The 23,009-nt window shown below is 36.8% G+C and overlaps 1 protein-coding gene and 1 pseudogene across 10 annotated transcripts in view; one reads left to right on the top strand and one right to left on the bottom strand.

Annotated features, from left to right (window-relative positions):
- Positions 1-23,009, top strand: part of LOC145524398 (uncharacterized) — a 1,208,145-nt gene that overhangs the window by 888,317 nt on the left and 296,819 nt on the right. The gene's annotated exons all lie outside the window — the stretch shown is intronic.
- Positions 15,104-15,483, bottom strand: LOC145522322 (ubiquitin-ribosomal protein eL40 fusion protein pseudogene; annotated as a pseudogene).

Genomic DNA, 23,009 nt, shown 5'->3' with positions numbered 1-23,009 from the left:
CAAAATGGATTAAAGACCTAAATGTAAGACCAGAAACTATAAAACTCTTAGAGGAAAACATAGGCAGAACACTCGATGACATTGTCAAAGCAAGATCCTTTATGATCTACTTCCTAGAGTAATGGACATAAAAGTACAGAAGAAAGACCTGATTAAACTTAAAAGCTTTTGCACAGCAAAGGAAACTATAAGCAAAGTGAAAAGACAACCCTCAGAAAGGGAGAAAATTACAGCAAATGAAAAAACTGACAAAGGATTAATTTCCAAAATATACAAACAGTTCATACAACTCAACGCCAGAAAAACAAACAACCCAATCAAAAAGTGGGGAAAAGACCTAAACAGACATTTCTCCAAATACGTACAGATGGCTAACAAACACATGAAAAGATTCTCAAAATCACTGCTTATTAGAGAAATGCAAATCAAAACTACAATAAGATATCACCTCACACTGGTCAGAGTGGCCATCATCAAAAATCAACAAACGGTAAATGCTGGAGATGGTGTGGAGAAAAGGGAACACTCTTGCACTGTTGGTGGGAATGTAAATCGATACAGCCACTATGGAAGATGGTATGGAGATTCCTTAAAAAACTAGGAATAAAACGACCATATGATCCAGCAATGCCACTCCTGGGCATGTACCCTGAGGAAACCAAAATTGAAAGAGACATATGTATCCCATTGTTCATTGCAGCACTATTTGCAACAGCTAGAACATGGACGCAACCTAGATGTCCATCAACAGATGAATGGATAAAGAAATTTTGGTACATATACACAATGGAATATTGCTCAGCCATAAAAAGAAACACATTTGAGTCAGTCCTACTGAGGTGGATAAACCTAGAACCTATTCTACAAAGTGAAGTAAGTCAGAAAGTGAAAGATAAATATCATTTTCTAATGCATATATACTGAATCTAGAAAAATGGTACTGAAGAATGTATTTATAGGGCAGCAATGGAGAAACAGACATAGAGAATAGACCTATGGACATGAGGAGAGGGGAGGAGCGGGTGAGATGTATGGAAAGAGTAGCATGGAAACTTACATTACTATATGTAAAATAGATAGCCAATGGGAATTTGCTGTATGGCTCAGAAAACTCAAACAGGGGCTCTGTATCAATCTAGAGGGGTGGGATGGGGAGGGAGATAGGAGCAAGGTTGAAAAGGGAGGGCGTATATGTATACTATGGCTGATTCATGTTGAGGTTTGATAGAAAACAACAAAATTCTGTAAAGCAATTATCCTTCAAGGAAAAAAAAAAGTAAAAACAAAAAAGCAACAACAAAAAGAGAGTTTTTCACAGTTTGCCATTATCCAGACAGTCAAAGGCTTTAGCATAGTCCACGAAACAGAGGTATATGCTTTTCTGGAATTCCCTTGCTTTCTCTATGATCCAGTGAATGTTGGCATTTGATATCTGGTTCCTCTTCCTTTTCTGTACCCGACTTGAAGATCTGGAAGTTCTCTGTTCACTTGATGCTGAAGTCTAGCTTGGAGAATTTTGAGTATAACCTTCCTAGCATGGGAGATGAGTGCAATTGTATGGTGGTTTGAACATTCTTTAGTACTGCCCTTCTTGAACATTGGGATGAAGAATGACTTTTCCAGTCCTGTGACCACTGCTGAATTTTCCAAATTTGCTAACACATTTCATGCAACACTTTAATAGCATCATAATTTAAGATGTTAATAGCCCTGGTGGAGTTCCATCACCTCCACTAGCTTTATTGGCAACTGTGCTTCCTAAGGCCCACTTAACTTCATAGTCCAGAATGTCTGGCTCTGAGTGAGAGACTACTCCTTTGTGGTTATCAAGGTCATTAAGATTTTTTTTTGGTACAGTTCCTCTGTGTATTCTTTCCACCTCTTCTTAATCTCTTCTGCATCTATTAGATCTCTACCATTTCTGTCCTTTATTGTGCCCATTTTTGGATGAAATATTCCTTTGATAGTTCCAATTTTGTTGAAGAGATCTCTAGTTTTACCTTATTTGCTGTTTTTCCTCTATTTCTTTGCATTGTTCATTGAAAAAGGGCTTCTTGTCTCTCCTTGCTATTCTCTGGAACTCTGCATTTAGTTGGGTGTATCTTTCCCTTTCTTACTTGCTTTTTGTTTCTTTCTTTGCTCCACTATTTGTAAAGCCTCCTAAGTCAGCCATTTTGCCTTCTTGTATTTCTTTTTCTTTGGGATGATTTGTTCACTGCCCACTATACAATATTACTGACCTCTGTCCAAAGTTCTTCATGCTCTCTGTTTACTAGATCTGATCCTTTGAATCTATTTGTCACCTCCACTGTATATTTGTAGGGGATTTGATTTAAGTGGTTCCTTGCTGGCCTAGTGGTTTTCCTCCCTTTCTTTACTTTAAGCCTGAATTTTGCTATGAGAAGCTGATGATCTGCTCTACAGTCAGCCCCAGGTCTTGTTTTTGCTGACTGTACAAAGCTTCTTCATCTTCAGTTACAAAAAATAAAATCAATCTGATCTTGGTGTTGACCATTTTGTGATGTCCATGTGTAAAGTTGTCTCTTGTGTTGTTGCAAAATGGTGATTACTATGACCACTGTGTTCTCTCAGTAGAATTCTGTTAGTACTTGCCTTGCTTCATTTTGTGTTCCAAGGCCAACCTTACTTGTTACTCCATGTATCTCTTGACTTCCTACTTTTGCATTCCAATCCCCTGTGATTAATAGGACATCTTTTTTTGGTGTTAGTTCTAGGAGGCCTTCTGGATTTTCATAGAAGTGATCAACTTCAGCTTATTCAGCATTTGTATTTGGGGTGTAGACTTGGATTACTGTTGAATTGTTTACCTTGGAAAAGAATTGAGATCATACTGTTATTTTTAAGGTTGCATCCAAGTGCTGCATTTCAGACTCTCTTATTGATTATGAGGGCTACTTCATTTCCTCTATGGGATTCTTGCCCGCAGTTGTAGATATAATTGTCATCTGAATTCAATTTGCCCATTCCTGTCCATTTTAGTTCACTGGTTGCTAAGATGTCGATGTGTCCAACTCTTGTGACCCCTTGTAGTCCACCAGACTCCTCTGTCCATGGGATTTCCCAGACAAGAATACCAGAGTGGGATGCCATTTCCTTCTCCAGGGGATCTTCCTGACCCAGGAATCGAACCTGGGTTTCATGCATTGCAAGTGGATTCTTTACTTGAGACAGTGGTCCCTGCTTGATATATATTCCAGTTACCTTGGTTTCTTTACTTTTTGAAATTCATTTTAATATACAGATGCATATTGAAAGTTCATACAGACACAAATATGTACATGAGTCACACTATCAAAATTTCTTGCATTTTTACCTAGTAGTTGGTGATTTTAATCAGAGGACCTCAACATTTTCTACACAGTATTTAAATCCACAGGGAAGTGGGCAAGGAGTAGTCCTTTTCTAGATTCCAGGCAGCAATCCAGGGCTTGTTTCCTACATAAGCAATCCACTCTTGCTACATTTAGATAAATTTTAGTTCAGTTCAGTTCAGTCACTCAGTTGTGTGCAACTCTGAGATCCCATGGACTGCAGTACACCAGGCCTCCCTGTCCATTACCAACTCCCAGAATTTGCTCAAATTCATGTCCATTGAGTCGGTGATGCCATCCAACCATCTCATCCTCTGTCGTCCCCTTCTCCTCCCATCTTCAATCTTTCCCAGAATCAGGGTCTTTTCAGATGAGTCAGATCTTCTCATCAGGTGGCCAAAGTATTAGAGTTTCAGCTTCAGCATCAGTCCTTCCAATGAATATTCAGAACTGATTTCCTTTAGGATTGACTGGCTGGTTCTCCTTGCAGTCCAAGGGACTCTCAAGAGTCTTTTCCAACACCACAGTTCAAAAGCATCAATTCTTCAGCACTCACCTTTTATTAGATAAATTTACTAATACATGAAACCTTGTATCCAATGCTGTCGCCATCTCTGATCTTTAGTATCTATTTTCCTTAATTTCCCCTTACCTAGTGTTGCCTAGAGATGGTTAGATAGCATCACTGACTCAACAGACATGAACTTGAGCAAACTCCAGGAAACAGTGGAAGAGGGAAGCCTGGTGTGCTGTAGTCCATGGGTTCACAAAGAGTTGGACATGACTTAGCCACTGAACAAGTGTTGCTTAATACTAGACACTTCAGCTGAAAATGAAATAATTTCATCACATGCTGTTACTGAACCTGTCTTTTAACATTCTCCATTCCACATCCTTTTCTTTGTTTCAGTATTACAAGTGAAAGTAAATAGTCATAATATAGACCCTTACAAGATTCCAAATTTAAAGCATATCCAGCAACAGTAGTATACCCAATCTGGCATTCATTGTTTCCTGATATCTGGCAAGTCTTCTCAATTTTTTTAATTTTTTCTTTTAGGTTTTGGTGGTAATGATGAAGGAAGCTTCTCAGTAACAACTCCAAAGATTAGAATAGTGAATTCTCAATTTAATTTATGAAATTTAATTTATGGACCACCAGGAACGGGTTTGAGCTGTGTATTATTTGCTGGGTAAACTGAAGAAGACATAGGCTGAAAGGGTATCATTAACAAGCCTATCTGATTCTTAACTTTTTAATTAAGAAATCACAATGGTCTTTTCATATTGGCTTCTTCATAAAATGAGTTGAAAGCCTTCATTTTAATTTTCAAAGAAATAAATGGCAAATCTATTTTCTCTATTTTAAGTTTTGGAATAATTCACCAGAGAGACACCCAAGGTTGGGGTTTTCTTTGGCAAAACATTTAAAGATGAATTCAATTACTTCAAGAGATACCAAGCTAGAAAAATTTTCCATTCCTTCTTCTGGTCAGCTCAGTAAGGTATATTTGTCATCCAAATGTTCAAATTTATCAGCAAACTTTTTGCTAGCGTTTTGTTATATCTCCTGCCACTGGGCTCACTCTTGTGAGGAATCACCCCATATCCTCACTACTTTCTTAGGACTATCTGTACTTCCTTGCTTTGGGCAACTGCTTTGTTGTTGTTGTTTTAGTCTGTGAGTGTTATCTTCTCTGAGGTTAACTGAAAATGGATTTGCTATTTGTTTGTCATTTCACTTTTGCACAACTTGCAAGATAAGAAGGCTATTTCTGTCTCTAATCACTCTGTTCACAACAGAGGTTTTCCCTGTTTGAGAATAAAATTAAGGAAAAAATGTTTCCCTACTCAAATCTCTTCAGTGTTTTTTTTCCTCTAAAAATAGTGCCTACACTTACCACAAATTCAGGTTATTTACAAAAGTACCATTTCCCAGGCTCAGGAATTTGCCTTGTACAAGGAAATAAATGTATATGAGAGATAGTAATAAATTTGGGGGAAACAGCAATGAGTGTAGGAAATAGCAGTAATAAAACAGTAAACCTCAAAAGTATTGAAAGTATGAGTTAGAGTATATTTTGAAATGGGAGAGAGAAAATGAAATTTAATGTGGCAAAGATTTGACTCAATGTCTGAGGCAGTGGGTTTATAATGATTTATGAGGTGCTTCTTCAGTCAACTCAGAAATTTGAGATGACTGTAAACCAATTTCTGATGGTTGTGACAAAGAAAGTTTCATAAACTATAAGAAAAAGGAATAGTAAATCCCTTTACAAGAAAATTTCTATTCTTTTAATGTACACTGTTTGTCCTAGATAAAATAATATCTGACTACTTGGAGGTGGCATGACTTCAGCACTCTTCCCCTGTCTTTTTGTGCCCTTTTGATGATTCTCCCTTTGTTTCTTATTACCTCTATTTCGTCCCAATTTCAAGGACAGAAGCTCTCTTTTATTTTACTTTTTAACAGATTGAAATGTAGTTAATTTATAACGTGTTAGTTTCTGATGCGATTTAGTTTCTGTAAAGTGATTGTTAAATACATACAGATATATTCAATACTTTCCTTTATAGTTTACTACAGTATATTGAATATGGTTTCCTGTGCTATGCAGTAGGACCTTGTAATTGGTATATTTTATATATAGTATTTTGTGTTTGCTAATCCCAAACTCCTAATTTACCCCCTCCCTTTTCCTTTTGGTAACCATAAGTTTGTTTTCTATGTCTGTCAGTCAGTTTCTATTTTATAGATTAAAAATTCTCATTTATACTTCAGGGCTCATTTAAAATTATATGTCATTGCACTATTTATATTTTTGATATATCTCTGGAAAAAAAATCATGAAAAGCTTAGTATTCTGTGAATAAATTACAAATATCCCTAAGAGGCAAGTGATCTATTTTGGGCTTAGAGCCGTGTTTTGGTATTTAAGATCTAATACCCAGAGGACTGTCACTGATGTGAATGCTGGCACTGCTTTTACCTTCAAGGTAGAATGCTCACCAAGTAGAAATTATTCTTTTGGGGCAGTAAAAATATGCCTCTGAAAAGATATATCAGCAAAGTACAATCACTGTGCCAGCTGTTTTCACCCTCTGTGCTAAGTACTGAATCGCTCTTTTATCCTTTATTCCCCGGCCAATAGTGTGGACATTGATGCAATAGAGCTTATTGTTTTAAAACACTACCAATGTAAAGACTGTCAGGAATTTTTTCTAAAATGAACTTTAACATGAAATCTATTATATTCTTTAGTGTGATTCCTTTATTTACTGAATATGGTAAGTTTACCAAAAATACTGATTCACCAATGAAAGAGAAACATTGAACTCATTTCAAATGGTAAGATTTATGTTTTATTTATTCAATTAAACTCTCATTCTCTTTTTCTTTTCTCTGGGAAAAGAACAAGCCTAGAGGCATAAAAGAGGAAGCTATGATTATGAGTCCTAAAATATAATTCAAAGTACAAATTCTCAACACCATATTCACATCATAAAATATGATTTCCCTGAAGTGCGCTGTCAAGATGCAAACATCAGAAGTTAGGTATTTCTTATATCTATTTTGAATGTTATTTCAAGACATTCAGAATAATCCCTTCTTATCTTTGGAACTCAAATAAAAACTCTTACATTTTTCCTTTTTTACACAAGTGTTAAGGAAAGTTTATATTTTTGAACATGTTTTAAATGAAATTGTTTAAAATAAATACTAATAAAATTTAATGTTATGTATAATAACTTTCATCACAATGAAAAGACAGTAGTTAATTTTATCCTGTTTTTTTAATATATCTTCAGATCAATATCTTTTTTTTTTTAAGAAAATATATGTGGGTGGGGACCATATTTGACTTTTGTAATTATTTCTCCCTACAAGTAATTAGGCAGATTATTTAGGATTCCTCATGGCTTCAAAATGGTTTTGCACATAAAAGTTGCTACTGGTGATTAACCTGATATCTGGCAAAATCTCACCTTATTACATCTCATCTGTTCCCTGATATACTCTGACGAAGGACTGTTTGAAACTTTAAAATATGATTGTAACTAGAACTTAAAGGAAACAATTTGCTAGTGCTAGAAGAGTTTTCCCAATTTTAGTTCTAGTCATGTGAGTTAAATAACTGGAAGAGCCCTTTTATCTCCCTGAAAATTGAGGTTTATACTAAGCAGAAAACTTCTCATTTCCTCTACCTTGTAGTGTGTATTAAATGACTGATTGCTATTTTATGCATCCAAGTTAATTATCCTTTCCATTAAAAACTCTCATCTTTAAAAAAAATCTCATATATATATATATTTTTAAAGATTATCTTTTTAAAAAAGAAGTATTAAGTTTACAAAAAACTACAGCAGTTTCCCGTATCTTTCCTGTCTCTACAATTGTGTGGTTTCCCCCATTATCAACGTTTCTCATTCAGATGTTATTTTATTATATTTTATTTACCAAGGATGAACCTACATTGACCTCAAGATCACCCAAAGTCCATAGACTTCACTCTTGATGTTGTACATTCTATGGATTTGTGAAAACTGAAGAAGGAAATGGCAACCACTTCAGTATTCTTGCCTGGAAAATCCCATGGAGAGAGGAGCCTGGGGGGGTTACAGTCCATGGCGTCCCAAGAGTCAGACACGACTTAGCTACTAAACCATCACCATGATCACATATATCCATTATTAGCATACAGATCATTCTCACTGGTCTAAAAAATCCTTTGTGCTGTCTCTATTCATCTTTCCTTCCCCCTTTGCCTCACAACCACTGATCTTTCCTTTGTCTCCAACATTTTGCCTTTTCCAGAAGTCATATGGGATTTAGTCTTTTCAGATTAACTCTTTCATTTAGTAATATGCATTTAAGCTTCTTATATATCTTTTCACGGCTTAATAGCTTACTTCTTTTTAGTGATAAATAATATTCCATTGTCTGTATGTGTCACAGTTCATCCCATTTACCCACAGAGGCACATCTCTTTTTTTAAACTTTTTAAAATATAGCATATATATTAGTTGAGTTCAGTCACTCAGTCATATCCGACTCTTTGCAACTCTATGAACCACAGCACGCCAGGCCTCACTGTCCATCACCAACTCCCGGAGTCCACCCAAACCCATGTCCTTTGAGTCGATGATGCCATCCAACCATCTCATCCTCTGTCTTCCCCTTCTTGTCCTGCCCTCAATCTTTCCCAGCATCAGGGTCTTTTCAAATGAGTCAGCACTTCGTATCAGGTGGCCAAAGTATTGGAGTTTCAGCTTCAGCATCAGTCCTTCCAATGAATATTCAGGACTGATTTCTTTTAGGATGGACTGGTTGGATCTCCTTGCAGTCCAAGGGACTCTCAAGAGTCTTTTCCAACACCACAGTTCAAAAGCATCAATTCTTCGGCACTCAGCTTTCTTCACTGTCCAACTCTCACATCTATACATGACTACTGGAAAAACCATAGCCTTGACTAGATGGACCTTTGTTGACAAAGTAATGTCTCTGCTTTTTAATATGCTGTCTAAGTTGGTCATAAGTTTCCTTCCAAGGAGTAACCGTCTTTTAATTATGGCTGCAATCACCATCTGCAGTGATTTTTGAGCCCAGAAAAATAAAGTCTGACATTGTTTCCACTGTTTCCCCATCTATTTGCCATGAACTGATGGGACTGGATGCCATGATCTTAGTTTTCTGAACGTTGAGCTTTAAGCCAACTTTTCGACTCTCCTCTTTCACTTTCATCAAGAGGCTCTTTAGTTCTTCTTCATTTTCTGCCGTAAGGGTGGTGCCATCCGCATATCTGAGGTTATTGGTATTTCTCCTGGCAATCTTGATTCCAGCTTGTGCTTCCTCCAGCCCAGAGTTTCTCATGATATACCCTGCATAGAAGTTAAATAACCAGGGTGACAGTATACAGCCTTGACGTACTCCTTTTCCTATTTGGAACCAGTCTGTTGTTCCATGTCCAGTTCTAACTGTTGCTTCCTGACCTGCGTACATGTTTCTCAAGAGGCAGGTCAGGTGGTCTGGTATTTCCATCTCTTGAAGAATTTTCCACAGTTTGTTGTGATCGACATAGTCAAAGGCTTTGGCATAGTCAATAAAGGAGAAATAGATGTTTTTCTGGAACTCTCTTGCTTTTTCAATGATCCAGCAGATGTTGGCAATTCGATCTCTGGTTCCTCTGCCTTTTCTAAAACAAGCTTGAACATCTGGAAGTTCATGGTTCACATATTGCTGAAGCCTGGCTTGGAGAAGTAAGCATTACTTACTAGCGTTTTGAGATGAGTGCAATTGTGCGGTAGTTTGAGCATTCTTTGGCATTGCCTGTCTTTGGGACTGGAATGAAAACTGACCTTTTCCAGTCCTGTGGCCACTGCTGAGTTTTCCAAATTTGCTGGCATATTGAGTGCAGCACTTTCACAGCATCATCTTTGAGGATTTGAAATAGCTCAACTGGACTTCCATCACCTCCACTAGCTTTGTTCATAGTGATGCTTCCTAAAGCAACTACCTTATTCCTAAGTGTTATTCCTAACACTACCTTTATTTTTTAACTTTATAGAAATGGAATCATGCAGCAATGTTTGCCATTGTTATTGCATATAATTGTAGGTTTTTATTCTCATTGTTGAATATAGTATCCATTATTAATCTGTCATAATTTATCCATCCTACCAGACGGAGATTTGAGTTGTTTCCATTTTTGGCTATTTTCTAAAGGTCCGTGTATTTCAGTCATCATAACTAAAAGTTCCTTTGAGTAGATACTAAAGAGTAAAAGTGCTGGGTTACAGGGAATGTGTATGTTCAATTTACTAAATAGTGTGTACTTCCATAGTGTTTTAACCAATTTATGCTCCTAATGGCAGTGTATAAAAGTTCTAGTAGTACAGGGTATTTTATATTTATATTTTTTATTGAAGGACATGGAGGTCTGGTGTGCTGCAGTGCATGGGGTCGCAAAAAGCTGGACATCACTGAGAGACTGAAAAACAACAAAAAAAGTCTAGTTGATTTACAAGATTGTGTTAATTTTTGCTGTACAGCAAAGTGATTCAGTTCTGTGTGTGTGTGTGTGTAGTATTTTTCCATTATGGTTTGTAATAGGATATTGAATATAGTTTCCTGTGGTATATAGTAGGACCTTGTTGTTTAACCATTCTATATATAATAGTTTGCATTTGCTGGCCCCAACCTTCCAGTCCTTTCTTCCAATCCCTTTTACCCCTTGGCAACCACAAGTCTGTTCTTTATGTCTTTGAGTCTGTTTCTGTTCAGTAGATAAGTTCATTTGTGTCATATTTTAGATTCTACATATGAGTGATGTCATACAGTATTTGTCTTTCTCTCTGACTTTCTTTGCTTAGTATGATAATCTCTAGGTCAACAATTTTCAGCTTGTATATTTGGTCAAGTTATTTAATCTTTATCTGTCACAGCTTCCTTTTTTTAATTACAGTAATTAAATTGTTTCTCATGTGGCTGTTGCTTAGAAGAGGTACACAGAAAATTTAGTCTAATGTCAGTACATGCTGAACATAACTACACAGTGGCTTTTTAAAAAATATTATTCTGTTTCAATCCAAGTACTTTAAACTTCACCAGTCACTGTTATGTGGACTATGAGCTAGGCACATTGGATTATTACCCAGTTGAACAATCGAAGAAAGGAGTTCTACTGGGACACATGTAAATAGAAATAGACCTGAAGGATATCCAATTTCATTCCTATACAGAATCCTGCATGTGGGATCTATGGGACCTACAGAAATAACTACCAAGTAAAGTATAGTAAAATTCATACTGGATGTGTACATCTCTGATAATATATTGAAAGAACAAGGAAAAAATAGGATGGCAATTTTTTCGAGGAAGTAAGGATACATTATTTCTCAAAATGTCAATCAAGAGCCATCAGAACATAACAGGAAAAGGAGAAAGACATCTAGGTGTTATGGTGAAGATAGGTTAGAGAGGTAAGATGGCAAGACACAAGGGTGAAAACAGTATTATAGATAAGAGATGCTGATGACTGGACCAGTACAGTAGCATTGGGAGAATGTAAGTAATGAGAATCCAAATTCAGAAATAATTTTAAGGTAAAACCACTGTAATTACTTTACAAAATGTGCATGAAATGTTAGAGGGAATGAGATAGGAGTCAAACCCCTGTCAACTGATATGGAGAAGATAGTTTGTGGAGCAATTAGAAGGGGAAGTTTAGTTAATTTTTAATTTTATTGATTTCTGGAAACTTAAAGACATCTTGGTAGAGGTGTGGAGTTAGATATACAAGATTGTAGTTCATATTTGACTGTAGACATATATTTGTGCATCATGAGTAAATAGGTGATATCATAAGCCATGAAACTGAAATGACATCATCTAGAAGTGAGTCTCGGGGAAGGCAATGGCACCCTGCTCCAGTACTCTTGCCTGGAAAATCCCATGGACGGAGGAGCCTGATAGGCTGCAGTCCATGGGGTCGTGAAGAGTCGGACACGACTGAGCGACTTTCCTTTCACTTTTCATTTTCATGCATTGGAGAAGGAAATGGCAACCCACTCCAGTGTTCTTGCCTGGAAAATCTCATGGACGGAGGAGCCTGATGGGCTGCCGTCTATGGGGTCGCACAGAGTCGGACACGACTGAAGTGACTTAGCAGCAGCAGCAGCAGCAGTGAGTCTTGTTGTTGTGGTTCAGTTGCTCAGTCGTATCCGACTCTGCAACCCCATGGACTACAGCAGACAAGGCTTCCCTGTCCTTTACCATCTCCCAGAGCCTGCTAAAATTCATGTCCAATGAGTAGGTGATGACATCCAACCATTTCATCCTGTCATCCCCTTTTCCTCCTGCCTTCTATCTTTCCCAGCATCAGGGTCTTTTCTAATGAGTCAGTTCTTCACATCAGGTGGCCAAAGTATTGGAGCTTCAGCTTCATCATCCGTCTTTCCAATGAATATTCAGGACTGATCTCCTTTAGGATGGACTGGTTGGATTTCCTTGCAGTCCAAGGGACTCTCAAGAGTCTTCTCCAACACAACAGTTCAAAAGCATCAATTGTTCAGCATTCAGCCTTCTTTATGGTCCAACTCACATGTCCATACATGACTACTGGAAAAACCACAGCTTTGACTATAAGAGTGAGTATAGATAAAAAATTAAAGAGCTTCCAGATAAAGAAGATGGGTGACAAAGGTGACTGGTAAAAAAAGGGATGAAATTGGGATTGGCAGATTTTTTTCTCCGGCATCTGAAAAATATTTTTCTACCATCTTATAACTTCCATTGTGTCTAATGTGAGGTCAGTGATAATTTGGGTCGTTTCAATCATTGTTCACTGCATGTGGTGTGTTATTTTTCTCTTTGTTGGTTTCAATATTTTCAACTCATTTTAATTTTCAGCAGCTGACTATCATGTGCTTAGATTTGATTTCCTTTTGTTAATTTTCTTTGGTATTTACTGAGTTTTTGAACTTATAATTATATACCTCTCAGTAAATTTTCCCAGACACAACTGAGTGACTGAACACCAACACTAAATTTTTGAAGCATTTTAGTGTGCTTTTCATTTTTGTGTTTCTGTATGAATTGTGAAATTTTTGGTTCTAGTTCTGTGAAAAATGTCATTGGTAATTTGATAGGGATCACACTGAATCTGTAGATTGCGTTTGGTAGTATAGCCATTTTCACAATATTGATTCTCCCTACCCAGGAATATGAAATATTTCTTCATCTGTTTATGTCATCTTTGATTTCTTTCATTCAGTTCAGTTCAGTCGCTCAGTAGTGTCCGACTCCCTGCGACTCCATGAACAGCAGCACGCCAGGACTGCCTGTCCATCACCAACTCCTGGAGTTTACCCATACTCATGTCCATTGAGTCGGTGATGCCATCTAACCATCTCATCCTCTGTCGTCCCCTTATCTTCCTGCCTTCAATCTTTCCCAACATCGGGGTCTTTTCAAATAAGTCAGCTCTTCGCATTAGGTGGCCAAATATTGGAGTTTCAGCTTCAACATCAGTCCTTCCAATGAATATTCAGGACTGATTTCCTTTAGGATGGACTGGTTGGATCTCCTTGCAGTCCAAGGGACTCTCAAGAGTCTCCTCCAACACTACAGTTCAAAAGCATCAATTCTTCAGCGCTCAGCTTTCCTCACCGTCCAACTCTCACATCCATACATGACCACTGGAAAAACCATAGCCTTGACTAGACGGACTTTTGTTGGCAAAGTAATGTCTCTGCTTTTAAACATGCTATCTAGGTTGGCCATAACCTTCCTTCCAAGGAGTAAGCGTCTTTTAATTTCATGGCTGCAGTCACCATCAGCAGTGATTCTGGAGCCCCAAAAAGTAAAGTGTGACACTGTTTCCACTGTTTCCCCATCTATTTCCCATGGAGTGATGGGACCAGATGCCATGATCTTAGTTTTCTGAACGTTGAGCTTTAAGCCAACTTTTTCACTCTCCTCCTTCACCTTCATCAAGAGGCTCTTTAGTTCTTCTTCACTATCTGCCATAAGGGTGGTGTCATCCGCATATCTGAGGTTATTGATATTTCTCCCGGCAATCATGAGAGGTCTTACTGGCCATCAAAGTAGGAAGGTTGAATAGGTAGCTGGATATGTGAATCTGGACTACAAATCTAGATACATGAGTCATATAAAAGTGTGAACTAGAGATATTTATGTGAGACATATGCATTATTAAAGACCATGAGAATGATTGTCAAGGGCGTGAGTGTGGTCACAGTCCAGACTGGTCCACTCTGCCCTGGAGAGCACTCCAACATTGACTTGTGGAATCTTCAAGTTATCTCAGCATAAATCTGCAACTCTTTCAGACAAAACATGAAAATCACTGATTTGTATAAGATCCTCATTTTACTTATGAACAAATTGAAAAACAGAAGCGTAAGTTTATCCAACAGTTTATCCACTGTCAGAAAGCTAAGACTAAATGCCCCAGTTATCTGACTGATAACTAAAAGACTACTTGTAAAGCAAGAGGGAATAAGGCAGTGAGTGTTTCTTCAAACACCCAAAGAATAGATGTCTCTGCTTATTAAATATTTAATTATAGTCTTTCCTGTGCTTTAATTAAGCACAGACTTTGAAAACCTTTGGTGAAAGACTCATAGTCCTATGCAAATTCAAAACTATCAGATTGAGGGAGTGTAAAGTGTGTATATTCAGTGTCTTTCATCACACATTACCATTTCTTGTTAGTAACAGAACAAGAGAGAAAATACAATTATGTTGTAATATCAGAGAAAATAATATACACAAATGCATAATCAGTGATGGTCTATTTGAGTTTTATAGAAATAGTTACTGAACTTCTGGTAGACTCATGCTTGAAGTCCTGAATTCTCCTTTTATATATTAGATGAAAACATTATGCTATAAAGTACTTTATCTTTGAATACAAAGAAAAAACTCTTCAGATAAAATAACATTTTTTATTTATATGGAAGCTTTTATATTAAAGAATATTTTCCTCATTTATAAATAACATCATTTTACATACTGTTGGATTTCAGCTGTTATTGAGACACTCAGCATCACCACCAGGCAATAATTCTAAAACTGTTTTTTTAAAAAATAATACCACATCCTATTTAGTAAACTGGGATCCTAAATATATGGAGTATGTTTACTTTTTTCCCCAGTCAGCAAAAGAGAAAATTTATTGAAGTCTCAGTGTCATGGGGCTTGGACAGGAGGCCACTTTGCAGGCAAAGGAGAAGCTGGTGGAGGGGCCTTATTTTACCTTCTTCTTGCAGTGCAGGTTGTTGGTGTGGCCACACTTCTTGTGGCAGTGGACAGCGTAGGGGTGCAGGCAAGCATAATACTTGCAGCAGATCATCTTGTTGCAGCTGTATTTCTGAGTGAGTTGGCAAAGGGAAGGCTCAGTGATGCTGCCTTGCACACAAAGCACCAAGTGCCGGGCAGGCTCTTTCTGGATATTGTGATCTGACAGAGTGCTGTCATCCTCCAGCTGTTTGCCTGCAGAAATCAGATGCTGCTAATCAGGCAGGTTGCTCTCCTTGTCTTGGATTTTAGCTTTGACCTTGTCAGTGGTGTCACTGAACTTGACCTCGATGATGATGGTCCTGTCAGGGTCTTCACAGAGATCTGCATCTGCTGCTTGGCTGCCTGTTGAAGAGAAATGGAGGAGCAATATACACTCAACAAATTGTAAGCAATAGTGTTATTTTCAGGAGTACCTACTTGTCCCTAGAAGAATGATAGAATGGATGGTTTTCATTGTCTATTGGGTAACTGTGTCATACTCCCTAAGTGCAATAAGCCTGCAACACAGGCTTTCTTCATGCAACATGATTGTAAAGTTCATAGATCAACATTAAGCTACTAAGGAAATAAATCAAGAACTATGTTTTTCTTCTATACTTTCAAATATGTTCCATGGGCTTTAGGTACTGTCAACCAAAGTGGAGTTGAAGTAGATATCATGACTAAGCTTCTTCCTCGAATACTTCTCACGCAGCCCTTTTAGGATGAAAATATTATTTTCCTCGTTTTACAGATAAAATAAGTGAGGATAATAAAATATAAATAATTTAGTTGTCTTTTTAAAATTACGTAGCGTAGGTAGTATAGAAAAAAATAGAGTCTGTCTGGGTCTTTAACTCATCTTGTCCTTTGCACTTATTCATTTTTTTTGAAATGGTGTTGCCACTTGTTACTTTTGACATGGAATATTCCAAATGTTTTCATTTAGTCCTATCATTTATATTATGAACATATTTTTGAAATTTAACATTGTGTCTGTGTGTGTATGTATGTGTGTGGGTATGTGTGAGAAAGACAAACAATAGATTGGTCTCATGTGCCTTTAATTTTTTGTTAGTTTCTTTAATATTAATAAAAATTTAGATACCTCTTAGATTAAAATCCTCATAATTTTTTAAATGGGTCAAAATTACTTGTCAAAGATAATTTTACTAATATATTTACTGGAATATACAAAGCTTTCCTTATTGTATTGTACTATATATTTCTTCATGTTTGTCTATGATGAATTTGGGTTTCACAGGTGCCGCTAGTGGTATAAAGACCCTGCCTGCCATTGCAGGAGACATAAGAGACGCAGATTCAATCCCTGGATGGGGATGATCCCTTGGAGGAAATGGCAACCCACTCCAGTATTCTTGCCTGGAGAATCCCATGGACAGAGGAGCCTAATGGGCTATAGTCCACGGGGTTGCACAGACTTGGACATGACTGAAATGACTTAGCACACACACATAATGAATTCATTTTTAAGTATTAGACTTATAAACCTACAGTACTCTGTTTGAAATCTAAAACAAGAGTGTGAATAAAAGCCATTTTTTCTGTTCAAAAAAATAAGAAAATTCAAGATGGGAAAAGAACAGGCAGGAGAGTGCTAAAACCTAAGAAAAAGCAGTAGATCATAGTCATCATTTCAGATGACCAAAAAATATGGTAAAAATATAAAGTAAATAAAGCTTTTACATTTACTTTTAGAGAAACTTTTATTATTTCTAACTTCCCTGAATTTCTCTGGCATTTTATTTCACCACTAGCATAACATTGATATATTTTTAATACAATTACATATATATATATTAAATTCCTTTAGCTAGCCAAATTGCCTTCAAGTCAACTTGTATACCAAATCACTCACCATATTGTACAGCTGTTTTTTGTATAAAGTAGGAATTCAGTATTGTCTGATGTTGTTCTTAATAATTTTGAAAATGAAAGAGTGAATAAGTGAGTGAATTTATCAATGAGCTAATAGTTCCCACCAAATGTCGATAGTGGTACGTGGTTAATAATTGACCATTACTGATTGAAGATTGCCAGCCTCAGTTGGGGCTCAGAGACACTGGGTAGTTCTGTGTCACTTTCTACCATGCCCTTCAATTCATCGTCCAACTTCCCCAAGCCTCTATTACACCGTGAATATTAAAGTCAGTAAACTGGAACATTCTTAACCTTCTTACTTTCCCTCTATAGTCACAGTTTTGTAGTACCATCTTTCATTGTATGAGTGCATACGTATACTTCAATTTAGTTATTGTGTTAATAGACAATTGTCCATTGTCCTTATGTTCATATCTCATATAGGTATAGCACAGTTGTAGTATGGACATTCTTATATCTTCCTCAGTGTTCTTGGGCACAAGTTTAACAAGGCCATATACCTAGCAAAGAGTTGGACATGACTCAGCAACTGAACAACAACAGCAGATAGCTGGGGGTTGGATTTCTGGGTCAGAGGATATGCACAACTTCAGCTTTGTTAGATAATGCCAAGTGGTTTTCCCAAACAACTGAACTAGTTTGCATTCCTACCAATGGAATGTGAATCATCAAATTGCTTTTCATCTTTGCCAATACTTGATAGTGTCTAATAATTTGTGAATTTTACCAATCTTGTGGTGTGGAAATTATCTTCTCTACTTTAAGTATGTAGTCCCCTGATCGCTAATGAAGGGTAGTATTTAAAAAAGAAAAACCCATTGATAATTCTGATTTCATCCTTTGTAGAGAAACTGTTCATAATTTTCTTCTTTTATTGCTATGCTGACATTATTTGTATAATCTTGATACTTAGCTGTTGTCAGTTTTAAATGTTGTAAATATATTTTGGCATTTGTATATTGTGTACTCATTTACTTCAGAGTTGTTTTGGTGAACGATATTTTTTTATTTTAATTTAGTTCAGTGTTTAGTAATTCTCTTCCATTATCGAATTATCTGTAACTCGTCAAATTATGCCCTGTATTAGTTTAGGTAGTTATACATGACTCTTGGTATTTGATAAGGCAAATAATTCCTACCTTTTCCCACTTCATTTAATGATCACAAAATTTTCCTTATATTCCAAGTTAAAATTATTCTCTTTCAACTTGGATTTCTATTATTAATCTCTTTTAAGCTCTTTAGATTTAAAGAGCTAAATTTAAACTAAATTACCATAAACATGGCATATTTTTCTGTGTTTTGTTTGACAGTATTTTGTTCCAGATTTTTTCCATCTATTTTGCTAATGAGCTTGAGAACCAGGTTGTATTATCAAGGTTATTCTGGCCTCATAATTGGTTTCTTTCTCTCTCTCCCGCTCTTCCTCTTTCCTATTATCTGGGAAAAAAAAAGGGAGGTGTGTTTATTTCTTAAATATGTAGAAGAATTCAACAGGGAAATATCTAGGACAAGTGTTTTCTTGGTAGAAAATTCTAGGTTTTCTTTAAAAAATTATTTTTATGTTTAAGTTTCTTTAGAATTACCTTTTCAGTCTTTCATTTAATCTATGTAAGTCTGAGTACATTTTATTTTACTTGAGATTTATAAATTTTATCTGTATGTTCAAGTTAGTTGACATATAATTATTTAAATGGGCTCATAAAATTTTTAATATCTAGAGTCAAAAACAATGTCTAATATTTCTCGTTCCTTATGTAATTTATTCTTTCCTTTTCATTGTTGAGACCTAACATTTTATGAATTTTATTAATTTTACTCAGAGAATCATCTAATTGCTCTGTTAATACTATTTGTTGTATATTTTCTATCTCCTGAGTTTCTACTGTTATCTATAGTATTTCTTTCCTTTTATCTTCTTTAACTTTGTTATTTTTTTCCTAATTTCATGAGATGGCTGCTTAATCCATTTTTTGTTAACCTTTCTTTTTTTGTGGTGCTTCCCTCTTGGCTCAGGTGGTAAAGAATCTACCTGCAGTGCAGGGGACTTGGTTTTGATACCTGGGTTGAAAAGATCCCCTGGAGAAGGGAATGTCTACCTATCCAGAATTCTAGCCTGGAGAAGCCCAGGGACTGGGAAGCCTGTATTCTGCAATCCATGGGTCACTAAGAGTTGGATGTGACTGAGCAACTAACACTACATTACTAGCACTTTTCTTCTTTTGTAATATGTAGATTGTAAGCAGCAAGACCTGAAGCACATATTTTCTTTGTAAGAAAGTTGGTTTATATTTTTCAACCACAGGTTTTAATTTCTTTGTGATACAACATCTTTTAGGCTATGTATTTCCCTGCTACATCCATCGTGTTTTGAAATATCTTTTTAATTGAGTGAAAATTTAATTGAGTGAAAAAAATACGTTTGAATCGGTTCTACTGAGATGGATGAAACTGGAGCCCATTATACAGAGTGAAGTAAGCCAGAAAGAAAAACAACAATACAGTATACTAATGCATATATATGGAATTTGAAAGATGGTAACGATAACCCTATATGCGAGACAGAATAAGAGACACAGATGCATGGAACAATTTTATGGACTCTGAGGGAGAAGGCGAGGGTGGGACGTTCTGGGAGAATAGCATTGAAACATGTATATTATCATATGTGAAACAGAACACCATTCCATGTTCGATGCATGAGACAAGGGCTCAGGGCCGGGGCAATGGGATGATCCAGAAGGATGGGATGGGGAGGGAGGTGGGCGGGGGGTCCAAGAGGGGGAACACATGTAAACCCATGGCTGATTCATGTCAATGTATGGCAAAAACTATTAAAAAAAAAAATAAATAAATAAATAAATAAATAAAAAAATTGAGTGAAAATGTCTTTGAATTCCGTAGTGCTTTACAATTCCCAAAAGTTTCACACATATGATTACATCCTATGTTGCCCCTCCCTCCTTCCTTCTCTTCATTGGTAACCACTACTGTTCTCTATGTCTGTTTCTTTTTTATTTTATTCACTAGTTTGTTGTATTTTTTAGATTCCACATATAAGTGGTAGCATACGGTATTTGTCTTTCCCTCTCTGACTTATTTCACTTAGCCTTATGCCCTTCAAGTTCGTCCATGTTGCTGCAAATGACAAATTTTATTTTTTATAGCTGAGCAGTATTCCATGGCGGAGAAAGCAATGGCACCCCACTCCAGTACTCTTGCCTGGAAAATCCCACGGGTGGAGGAGCCTGGTAGGCTGCAGCCCATGGGGTCGCAAAGAGTTGGACACAACTGAGCGAATTCCCTTTCACTTTTCACTTTCATGCATTGGAGAAGGAAATGGCAACCCACTCCAGTATTCTTGCCTGGAGAATCCCAGGGACGGCGGAGCCTGGTGGGCTGCCGTCTATAGGGTCGCACAGAGTCGGACACGACTGAAGCGACTTAGCAGCAGCAGCAGCAGTATCCCATGGTATAGATGTACATATATAGAAAAATATATACTAATACTTTTTATCCATTCATCTGTTGATAGACACCTAGGTTGCTTTCATACCTTGGCAATTGTATATAATGCTTCTATGAACAATGTCTATGAACAATGTGGTGCATGTTTTTTTATACTTGTGTTGTTTTTTAAAATACATACTTAGGGATAGAATTACTGGGTCATATGTTATATTTTTATTATTTTGAGTACTATTTCCCCAGTGGCTGCACCAATTTACAGCACTACCAACAGTGTATCAGGGTTCACTTTACTCCACATCTTTGCCAACACTTGTTATTCGAGTTCTTTTTGATGGTAGTCATTCTGCCCAGTAGGTGGTTATACTTAATTGTGGTTTTGACTTGCATATCTTTGATTAGTAATGTTGAGCATCTTTTCATATGCCTTTTGGCCATCTGCATTTCCTCTTTAGAAAAATGTGTATTCAGTTCTTCTGCCCAATTTTTAAAATCTTTTTCATTATTTTAAATTACAAAATATTTTCTAACTTCTAATGTGATTTCTCTCTGATACATAGGTTGTTTAAAAGGTTAATACTTTCCTCAAAATTGGAGATTTTACAATTATCTTCTGGTTGCTGATTTTTAGCTTATTTCTAAAATGTGCTGAGGATATTCTATATATTACATTTAAAATTGATGATATTTATTTTATCTCACTGCTAAGTCACTTCAGTCATGTCCGACTCTGTGCGACCCCATGGACGGCAGCCCACCAGGCTCCGCCGTCCCTGAGATTCTCCAGGCAAGAACACTAGAGTGGGTTGCCATTTCCTTCTCCAATTTTATCTCACAGCATGCTCTATTATAGTAAATTGTGCAGTATCACTTGAAAAAGAAGTGTACTCTGCTGTCAGATGTGGTATTTTCTATGTGGTTATTAAGTCAAATTATTTTTCATGTCTTCAGTAAACTTGTTGATTATTATTGATTTACTCTCTTAGTTACTAAGTTTGTAAAAAAAAACAAAAACTTCTATGATAGTGGAATTTTATAGTTCTGTTAGTTATACCAATTTTTGCTTTCTTTATTATTAAGTGTAAAATCTAGTATTATTATAACTACTCAATAGTTTAACATTTAATTATTATTAAATATTCCATATTCTCAGCTGTTGTTGTTCAGTCATTTGGTTGTGTCTGACTCTCTGTGACCCCATGGATTGCATAATGCCAGGCTTCACTGTCCTTCACTATCTCCCTGAGTTTACTCAAACTCATGTCCATTGAGTCCATGATGCCACCCAACCATCTCATCCTCTATCACCCCTTTCTCCTCTTGCCCTCAATCTTTCCCAGCATCAGGGTCTTTTCCGATGAGTCAGCTTTTCATACCAGGTGGTCAAAGTATTGGAGCTTCAGCATCAGCCCTTCTAATGAATGTTCAGGGTTGATTTGCTTTAGGAAGGACTGGCTTGTTCTTGCTGTTCAAGGGACTCTCAAGAGTTTTCTCCAGACAGTTGAAAAGCATCAATTCTTCTGCACTGAGCCTTCTTTATGGTCTACCTCTCAAATCCATACATAACCACTGGAAAAGCCATATCTTCGGCTAGTTGGACTTTGGTGGCAAACTGATGTCTCTGTTTTTTAATTCAGTAAGTTTGTCATAGCTTTACTTCCAAGGAGCGAACATCTTTTAATTTTATGGCTGCACTCACCATCCACAGTGGTTTGGGAGCCCAGGAAAAAAACCTGTCACTGTTTCCACTTTTTCCCTTTCTGTTTGCCTTGAAGTGATGGGAATAGATGTCATGATCTTAGCTTTTTGAATGTGGAGTTTTGAGCCAGATTTTTCACTCTTTTACCATCATCAAGAGGCATTTTCTGCCATTTGAGTGGTATCTTCTACATACCTGAGGTTGTTGATACTTCTTCAAGCAATCTTGTTTCCAGCTTGTGATTTATCCATTCTGGCTTTTTGCATGATGTACTTTGCATAGAAGTTAAATAGCAGGGTGACAATATACAGCCTTGGTATACTCCTTTCCTAATTTTGAACCAGTCCATTGTTCCAAGTCTGGTTCTAACTGTTGCTTCTTGTCCTTCATATAGATTTCTCAAGAGACAGATAAAGTGGTTGTTATCCCTATCTTTTTAAGAATTTTCCATAGTTTGTTGTGATCCACACAGTCAAAGGCTATATGTAGTCACTGAAGCAAAAGTAGATGTTTTTATGCAATTCCCTTGCTTTCTCTATGATCCAGCAGATGTTCAGAGTTTGCTCTATGGTTCCTCTGCCTTTTCTAATCCCTGCTTTTACACCTGGGAATTCTTGGTTCATGTAGTACTGAAGCCTAGTTTGAAGCATTTTGATTGAAACCTTACTAGCATATGAAGTGAGCCCAATTCTTACTAGCATATGAAATGAGCCCAATTGTACAGTAGTTTGAACATTCTTTGGCATTGCCTTTCTCTGGGAATAGAATGAAAACTAACCTTTTCCAATCCTGTGGCCATGGCTGA

This window comes from Giraffa tippelskirchi, chromosome 10, assembly GCF_054371585.1.
Source record: "Giraffa tippelskirchi isolate mGirTip1 chromosome 10, T2T-mGirTip1v1.2.pri, whole genome shotgun sequence".
Classification (NCBI taxonomy): domain Eukaryota; kingdom Metazoa; phylum Chordata; class Mammalia; order Artiodactyla; family Giraffidae; genus Giraffa; species Giraffa tippelskirchi.
This window is presented reverse-complemented; position numbering and strand designations above follow the sequence as displayed.